We start from the raw sequence: 10466 nt of genomic DNA on the forward strand, positions 1-10466 counted from the left end.
GTCGACCTACGAGTGGGAAATGAAGCACGGATTGCTGCATTAGCTGTAGGAACTTATTATTTGTCGTTGCCCTCTAGGCTAGTTTTGGGACTGGAAGAGTGTTTCCATGTTCCAAGCCTTATTAAAAACATCATTTCAGTTTCTTGCTTAGATGCTAAGGGATTTTCCTTTTTAATAAAAGAAAATAGTTGTTCGTTTTATTTTAAAGAGATGTTTTATGGATCTGCTAGATTAGTCAATGGACTTTATTTATTAGATCACGACAAACAAGTTTATAACATAAATACCAAAAAGGCCAAAAAGGATGATTCAGATCTCACCTATCTGTGGCATTGTCGATTAGGCCATATTAACTTGAAACGCTTAGAAAGACTTCAAAAGGAAGGAATTCTAGAACCATTTGACTTAGAGGATTATGGTAAGTGCGAATCATGTTTACTTGGCAAAATGACAAAGCAACCTTTCTCTAAAGTTGGAGAAAGAGCAACTGAACTATTGGGTTTAATCCATACAGATGTATGTGGACCAATGAGTACAAATGCTAGGGGTGGTTTCAGCTACTTTATCACTTTCACTGATGACTTCAGTAGATATGGTTATGTCTACCTAATGAAGCATAAGTCTGAATCCTTTGATAAATTCAAGGAATTTCATAGTGAAGTAGAGAATCAATTAGGCAAGAAGATTAAGGCACTGCGGTCTAATAGAGGCGGTGAATATCTGAGCTATGAATTTGATGACCATCTGAAAGAATGTGGAATTCTATCAGAATTTACTCCTCCTGGAACACCACAATGGAACGGTGTGTCAGAACGGAGGAACAGAACCTTGCTAGACATGGTTAGGTCAATGATGGGTCAGGCCGAACTTCCATTAGAATTTTGAGGACATGCACTAAATACAGCTGCACTCACTATAAATAGAGCTCCGTCTAAAGCTGTCGAAAAGACTCCATATGAGTTATGGTTTGGAAAGCCTCCAAAAGTGTCTTTTCTTAAGATTTGGGGATGTGAAGTATACGTCAAACGATTAATTTCAGACAAACTTCATCCGAAATCTGACAAATGTATCCTTGTGGGCTATCCAAAGGAAACAAAGGGGTATTACTTCTACAATACATCTGAGAACAAGGTGTTTGTTGCTCGAGATGGTGTCTTTTTGGAGAAGAATCACATTTCCAAAATGACAAGTGGGAGAAAAGTAGACCTCGAAGAAATTCGAGTCGAACAACAAACTCTAGAGAATGCTCAAGATGACATTCAGGATGAAACTCAGAGATCTTTAGAATCATCTGGTGAGAATCATGGTCAACCTAGAGATGTAACCCCGCGTAGATCGCAGAGATATAGATCTCAGCCGGAAAGGTACTTAGGTATTTTGACGAACGAGAGCTATGACGTTCTATTACTTGAAAGTGATGAACCTGCGACTTACAAACAAGCTATGACGAGCCCTAGCTCCAAGCAATGGCAAGAAGCCATGCAATCCGAATTAGACTCCATGTCAGAAAACCAAGTATGGGATTTGGTCGATTTGCCAGATGGCTACCAAGCCATTGGAAGCAAATGGGTTTTCAAACTGAAAAAGGACAAGGATGGAAAACTTGAAGTTTTCAAAGCTAGATTGGTTGCAAAAGGTTACAGGCAAGTCCACGGTGTGGATTACGATGAAACTTTTTCACCAGTTGCAATGCTAAAGTCTATTCGGATAATGTTAGCAATCGCTGCATATTACGATTACGAAATATGGCAGATGGATGTCAAAACCGCTTTCTTAAACGGTGTTTTAACAGCCTGAAGGTATTGAGGATCCAAAGAATGCTAAAAAGGTATGCAAGCTAAAGAAATCAATCTACGGATTGAAGCAGGCATCCAAGAGCTGGAATATACATTTTGATGAAGCAGTCAGTGACTTTGGTTTCATCAAGAACGCAGACGAATCTTGTGTATACAAGAAGGTCAGTGGGAGCAAAATTGCTTTCCTAGTATTATATGTCGACGACATATTACTTATCGGAAATGACATTCCTATTTTGAACTCTGTCAAGATTTGGCTTGGGAAATGTTTTTCGATGAAGGATCTAGGAGAAGCACAGTACATATTGGGTATCAAGATTTACAGAGATAGATCTAAAAAGATGATTGGACTTAGTCAAAGCACTTATATCAATAAGGTGCTTGATAGGTTCAAGATGGCAGACTCCAAGCGAGGCTACCTACCCATATCTCATGGAATTACTCTAAGCAAGACTCACTGCCCAAAAACACTTGATGAGCGTAGACGAATGAATGAGATTCCATATGCATCATTGATTGGTTCAATAATGTATGCTATGATATGTACACGCCCGGATGTTGCGTACGCACTCAGTGCTACGAGCAGATACCAGTCAGACCCAGGAGAGGCACATTGGACTGCTGCCAAGAATATTCTGAAGTACCTGAAAAGGCACAAAGATGACTTCCTGGTCTATGGTGGAGATGATGAATTAATTGTTAAAGGCTATACGGACGCAAGTTTCCAAACCGACAAAGATGATTTCAGTTCACAGTCTGGGTTTGTCTTCTGCCTCAACGGAGGTGCAGTAAGCTGGAAAAGTGCTAAGCAAAGCACCATTGCGGATTCTACAACTGAAGCGGAGTACATTGTTGCACATAAAGCAGCAACGGAAGCTATATGGCTAAGGAAGTTCATAGGTGAACTTGGTGTAGTCCCCTCCATTAAAGGACCAATAGCCCTGTATTGCGATAATAACAGAGCTATTGCACAGGCAAAGGAGCCTAGACACCACCAAAGAGTCAAGCATGTACTTCGTAGATTTCACCTTCTACGAGAGTTCGTTGAAAGAAAAGAAGTCGAGATAAGCAAGATTGGAACTGATGACAACATATCAGATCCATTAACTAAACCTCTGCCGCAGGCGAAGCACAACTCGCACACTGCAGCTATAGGAATCAAGCATATTGGAGAATGGCTTTGATGTCCTTATTTAATGTTTTAAAGTTTTAGAGTTTAAATCTTTGTAAAACATTATTGGTTAATCATTCTCAATAAATGAATAGAATTCATTTTTCCATTTAATTTGTGGTTTATTAAATGATGAGTCCCTTCAATTTGACGATATATTCAAGATAGACTGTCAGGACAAGTCCTGTGACTAAGAAATGTCTATCAAGTGAACTTGAATGTCAAAGGTTGAAAATGGTCCCTGGTCGGAGTTTTCTATAAAATTGGACGCATAGAAAACGTTAGACGACTAGAATGCAAGATGACTAGTAGTTCTGTTTCTTGAACTATGTGGACATGGCAATGTCATAATCATTTGCATAGATACTTACTTTGGGAAGACTAGTATCGGACAGACCTATGAAACTTTATTGTACGAGATAAAAATCTGTCATAAGTAAATTTCATTAAAATTATTAGACACTAAATCCTCAATACCTGAGTGATTTGAGATTACTTGTTTGAGAACTGGTTACTTTGACGTTGACCAACCGTCGCACCGTAAAAGGAGGCTATAAAGGCAACGCTCAGGTAATCACCTATCAAACGAAGTATAATCCCAAGATCGCAAGATTGGGATTGTCCTCCCATAAATCGGAATGAGATGCTTAAAAGTTGTACAAGGCCACTCGGAGAGCTAGAAACTGTGAAATGCATGGCCGTGCTCGGATGAATCATAGGCTATGATTATCTGTTTATTTGATCAGTTGAACTCTGAAACCGAGAAACACCTCTGGACATAATAAGGATGACAACTCTTACCTTATGTTCAAGAGCAATCATCGAGCGACAAAGGAATTAGGAAATGCACACTTGTCCCTAAGGACAAGTGGGAGACTGAAGGAAATAATGCCCTTGGTCCAAGTATGCATTCAATGTTAAGTCTAATAAATGCGGTTCAGTATTAATTAACAAGTTAATAATTCAGTGAGATCAAGTGAGCTGAATGCCTAGCTAGAGGCCGCTTCAGTTCAAGTGGAATTAATGATATTAATCCACAGCTTACTCTTGACTGAACCCGTAGGGTCACACAAATAGTACGTAAACGGATCAAGTATTTAATGGCATTAAATACTCTATCTATGGATATTCGGAATCGACGGATCTTTGTTTCAGTGGGAGCTGAGATCGTCACAAGCAAGTGAATACTCCGGAAACGATGATATTACCGGAAATGGAAATATGGATCGTATCGGAAATATAAATATTATCCAAGTCGTAGATGTTGCCGGAAACGGAAACGTGGTACGTATCGGAAAATATTATTGGAAATGGAAATATTGCCGGAATCGGAAATATTGCAGGAAACGGAAATATTGTCAGAATCGGAAATATTATCGGAATCGAAAAATAGTTCCGGAAATGGAAATATTAAATATTTGTTCGAAACGGAAATTAATTCCGGAATCGGAAATATTAAATATTGTTCGTATCGGAAATGAATTCCGGAACCAGGAATTTAATCGGAAGCGTATCGTACGAATAAGCATCGGACGAGGCCTGCCGGACGAAGGCCCAGCACGAAGCCAGGCCATCGCCCAGCAAGCAAGACGCGCGCCAGCGCCCAGCCCAAGGCAGCGCCAGGCCCACCGCAAAGGCAGGCCCAGCCCGCCAAGGCAAGGCTGCGCAGCGTGGGCTGCGTGGGCCGAGCGCACGCGTGCGGGCGCCCTTGTGGCTCCGTGCGTGTGTGTGTTTGTGTCCATGCACAATTCCTAAATCTATTAGGATTTGGTGTATGATTAAATTCCTATTCCTAAAAGGATTATTTAATTAATTATTGTCCTTGTAGGATTCTAAGTTTAATTAAATCGTATCCTACTAGGATTCTAATTCCCTTTCCAAACCTCTATAAATAAGGGCCTAGGGTCATAATTTAAGCACACGGGATTGAAGTATTCTAAGGGTAAGTTTTGAAAGAAAAATAAGCCAAACACTTGCAAACACATTAACCGAATTTCCTAGTAACCTTAAGGGCGATTGTAGTTGGTCTAACTTGAGGCGGATCCGGACGTACTGTGGACTTTCTACGGAGGGACGACATTTGGAGTCCTAAAGACTTGTTCTTGTTCGGTTCGGGCGCAGCTAGGGAGGGCACGCTACAAAGTGTATGCTCCTAAATTATGCTAAATGATTATGTGTAAATAATATGTTTCCTGGCATTAAGGTTTTTCCGCATGATTTATGTTTTGTCATATGTATCATAACCTATCACTAGTACGGCCCAAATAGGATAGAAAATATGGGCTGCGTACCATTAATTTGAATGTAATTGGTCTAAAGCACCAAATTTGTTTTTCAATTCAAATATGGTCTGCGTACCATCAAATAGTTGTAATTAGTTTAATTATAGCTTATCCTATTTGAAGAAAATGGCGCCTCCCACGGTGAAATTCAAGACGGAGTTTCCAATCCATTTTCAAGATGGACTTTGAAGTTGAAGCTTCAAGATGAAGTCGGGCCATACTAGATCACAATTATCTTGTGCATGCTTTAAGTTATTTATTGCTTTTAAATATGTCTTAAATATGCATGAGATTGTGGCTTGATTATGTTGCATGATTAAGGATTTTAGTTCACTTAAAATCTAACCAACATAGTAAAAGCCTTAAGTTCCAAACTTAAAAATTGAGTTAAAAGTTGCCATGCCAAAATAACACTTACTTGGATATCCTTTACATCGATCTTAGTAATAGGTTTCCGCCATAGCGAGGTGTTACTTATCGATACTAAAGGGGTAAGGTACACAAATAATTGTGAGTACATGTTAGTTTTGGTGAAACTCAACGATATAAGTAAGGAGTCCTTTTATGTCGTGGCAAAATCGATAGGTTTACCTAATAAGTTCTTAGACGTACCTATCAACCAAGAGTAGTTTCTAGACTATTAGCAAAAGGCTTTTGCTTACCTAAAAGATTTTAGAATTGAGTCTAAATACATAATGTGCTTAATTCTTCAATGGTTTTTAGGGTCTTGGAATCATTTTATTCACACCTGTCGGAACACATAACTTGAATAAAATGCCAATAACTTGTTTGAATTTCATGATTGCTTTAGTATTCAAGTTATTACTCATGATAAATGTTTAGACTTTGCATGCTTCAATGTATGTTTTAATTATTGTTTATAATTAAATATCTTTTACTGCAATAAATCCTTTTAGAAGGGTAACAGTAAATTTCCTCGATTGGTAGTGAATCCAAGAACGATTCACGGAAATGAGAGAAAGTGAGCAATTTAAAATGTACGTTTCTTATAGCGACTTTTATGGTTGTTTTCGAATATCAAAGTCGAATGGCAAACCGATTGGTGCTTGTGAATTCAAAATACAATGTAGTTTTGAGATCATAAAGCATTGAGTTTAAACGCTCAGCTTTACCAATGGTTAACAACCTAACATCTTTGTTCATTTAATTCTCGAATGAGTCTAGTCCCTAGACATTCGAATAGATCGATGCTTAGAGAACTTTAGAATCTTCTGGTAAGATCATCTAGTTGAAACAGAATATTCAACATAAATTAAATGGTAAGAACTTTGATAAAATGACATTGGACATGTCTAACAAAGTATAAAAGTCAACACTACAGAAGTCAATTCTTAAGACTATAAGAAAGGGTACAAGAAATAGGAAAACAAGGAACAAATGAAAGGAACTTACAATTCCGTTTCTACCTAAAAGTTTATGTTTAAAGAGAAGTGACCTAGCAATCAAACTTCCTTGGTATCATATACCGCTTGAGATTTTTACTTTGGTAATAACTCAAACAATGGAAGCTAGGCTACACTATTGACCTACAAGTGGGAAATGAAGCATGGCAATGCTACATTAGTTGTAGGGTCATCTAGTTTGTTTTAATTCCTTTCAAAGGCTGGAACTTAATGGCTATTTTGTTCCACAATCAGCATACCTAAATTTTTGTTTTCAAACAGAGAAAGACTCACATTCAGAAGAACAAACACAATGTTTGTTTGTTTATTTGAATGAAATGGTCATTTACGGGTTGAGTCAATATGCTTGATTAAAACAAACAACTCTTTAACAATAAAAACTTTACTAGGTTCAAATCAAACCCTTGATTTGAGTTCCACTAATCTTTGGCATTGTTGCTTAGACCATATCAACAAGTTAACATTCATAAGCTCTATTTTAATGGACTTTTGAAAGTTGATTGATTTCTAGATCAAATCAAGACAAGCTAGTCTTACTTGTTGAAAGTAACAAAAGATATGAACTATTGTTAGAACGCCTAGACAATAGAGTTCAAAGCTAAAGAAAGATTTTATGACTTTATTATTTCACATGGATTTGAGTGAATATAGGTTTATTTACTCAAAGTGATATAAACTTGAATCTGTTTGGCTAGTTCAAAGATTCAGAAGTATAAAATCCACTTGGCAAGAAATCATAAAGATCTAGGTTAGATCATGTTGATGATTACTTAAGTCAAGAATGATCATCAATGATTGTGTGTAGTAAAATTCACAATCTAGCTCCATAAGATATGGCATATCTAAGTTGGAATGATCGAAGTCGATTAGTACTTGATTCGATCAATGATGGATCATAAAGACTTTTCCTATAATTTCTAAAACAAAATGCTCAACTACCACCAAACTAAACCAAATTCGTCAAAGCTATTAAAAAGTAATATCTTTTCATAATGATATATCTAAAGAGTTGCTAAACTCAGTGGGAGCTTAGTGTTTGTTATTCAACAAACTAAGGCCCAAGTATAGATATATGTTTCATTGTGATTTATTCAAATGAGACACAAGGGTATTGTTTCTACCACGAATTTTTGAGAACATAATGTTTGTTTGCTTGAAATGATGTCCTTTTGAAGATTCGTTTCCAAATGACAAGTGGGAGAAAATAGACCTCGAAAGTCTTCGAGGCGAACAACAAACATAAACGGACATTCCGGAGGCTTTTCGAAGTTCTTTGGGAAATCCGAACACGTATTCTTTAAGGACTTTAGAAGTGGCTTTTAAAGAACAAACATCTCTTAGAAGACTTTACAAGTGCTTCAAGGAGAACAGAATATTCAAAGGACTTTCAAGTGGTTGTTGATATTCTATTGTTTGATCGATGTTCTATACCCAAGTAGGCATAGAGTTCAAGTCACTGAAACTATGAGATTCTTCTATTAGATAGTGAAGAATCATGGAGTTTAGGTCACTGAAGCTATGCGATTCTTCTATTAGATAGTGAAGAAACCTACAACTTGCAGTCAAACTATTATCATGTAGATTAATGAGTTTGTGATCTGTAAGAAAGCTATGACGAAACCCAGATTCCCTAAAATGGTTAGAGGCCATATATAGACTCAAATGTTTTAAATGGTTAGAGGCCATGAAACATACTCAAGGTTTTGATGACAAAATTGAAATTTTGTTGATTTGCAAGAATAGTTTCACACCTATTGGTTGCAAGTTTGTTTAAAGGATAAAAACCATCAAACATGAAATTTTGTTTACACACAAAGCTAGATTAGTTGCTAAAAGTTACAAGCAAATTCACGGCGTGGATTGTGTTGAAACCTCATGCATAATCGTAATGCTCAAGTCTATAAATCAAGCAGTGATTGCATATTGGTACATATGGCAATTGGATGACAAAACAATTCCTCAATCAAATGTTGGAATAAACTATGTACATGGTATGTCATAGGATTTTTGGATCCAAATAAATGCTTGAAAAGGAAATCTAGCTTATGAAATCTAAGTACAGATTTAAGCAAGCAATTGGGAATTAGAAATGTATTTTAGTGAAGCTAATAAGTATTTTAGTTTCATAAAATGTACATGACTCTTATAGATATATAAGAAGTTTAGTGGGAGTACGTAAAACTTAATTTGTCCTATGTGTATCGCACACATATCTCTCTATTGTGAAATAACATTCAAATGCTAATGACTTAGATTTGAAATTATTCATCAATAATGGACCATGGCGAAACTTAGTACATACTGGGTATTAAGATCTATTTACAAAGATCTTATAATATTATTTTGGATTAAGTAATGGCATTTACTAAATCAAACACGAAAGACTCCATTGGAGACATTCGGCCCATATGAACAAATCTAAGTAAAGGATGTTTGAACTATGTATAAGCATTTACTAAGTTAAACATCAAAGAGTCTAAATGAGATTCTTAACCTATATTATATGTCAAAGAATTTAGCTGGAATTAGTATCTACTGAAACTAGATGAGCTAAAGTTACATGAATAGAATTCAATTGGGAATTATTCTGCAACAGAATTTATGTATGATATAATATGAGGATCGCCAAAAACGTATCGTATGGCTTTAGGCATGACGAACATATACCAGTCTCTATTGATCTAAGTGAAGATCAACTAGATTGAGATCAAGAAAAACTTATAGTACTTGAAAAGGTACATAAGAAAATTTCTTGATTCAAGGAAATAAAGATATGCTAAATATTTATGCTACACGCATAAAACACTGGCAAGGGATCAAGCAAGATTCCTTTGGAGTTAACCATTGGCAAGGACGAGCTATAGAGCATCGTGTTTTGAAATGGCAACATGGATTGGAGACCATGAGTTGTTGCGTGGAAATTAAAATAATAATTTCTATGTTCTGAGATACAGATGGAAAGTCTTCCACATATCTATGAACTGCTTGGATAAGCGAATCCAAACAAAGCATCACTAGCAACCTATACAGTTGAAGTAAAAGTAATTATTGCCTAAGAAGCAATGAAACATGGTTGTTTAAGTTAAAGAGTTCTTCACTGAACTTGGGTGGATCACATGTCTGCTAACTTGATGGTTCTTCATTGCAAAATGCGTAGAACCACTATCGAAGTAAGAAAGACTAGATCACATAATAAACAAACTCAAAAGATCTTATCATCATATCTCGAAGAACATTCGATGAAAAGGATATTAAGATTGGCAAAGAATGATAACTAAACCTATGCAACAAGTGAGAAGCAACACTCACATTGTAACACTGGAAATCAAGCATAGCTTTGAATTCCATGAAATATTTTAAAGATGGGTTTGAGGCCCATGGTTGCAAAACATTAGGTTTGAACATTTATCATATATGAAATGTATTTTCATATTCCATTTAATCTTGGTTTAGTATTAAATGATGAGTCCCTTCAATTTGACGATATATTTAAGATAGACTGTCAGGACCAGTCCTGTGACTAAGAAATGTCTATCAAGTGAACTTGAATGTCAAAAGTTGAAAATGGTCCCAGGTTGGAGTTTTCTATAAAGATGGACGCATAGAAAACGTTAGACGACTAAAATGCAAGATGACTAGTAGTTCTGTTTCTTGAACTATGTGGACATGGCAATGTCGTAATCATTTGCATAGATACTTACTTTGGGAAGACTAGTATCGGACAGACCTATGAAACTTTACTGTAAGAGATGAAAATCTGTCATAAGTAAATTTCATTAAAATTATTAGACAC

The sequence above is a fragment of the Spinacia oleracea genome, chromosome 3, assembly GCF_020520425.1.
Source record: "Spinacia oleracea cultivar Varoflay chromosome 3, BTI_SOV_V1, whole genome shotgun sequence".
Taxonomy (NCBI): Eukaryota; Viridiplantae; Streptophyta; class Magnoliopsida; order Caryophyllales; family Amaranthaceae; genus Spinacia; species Spinacia oleracea.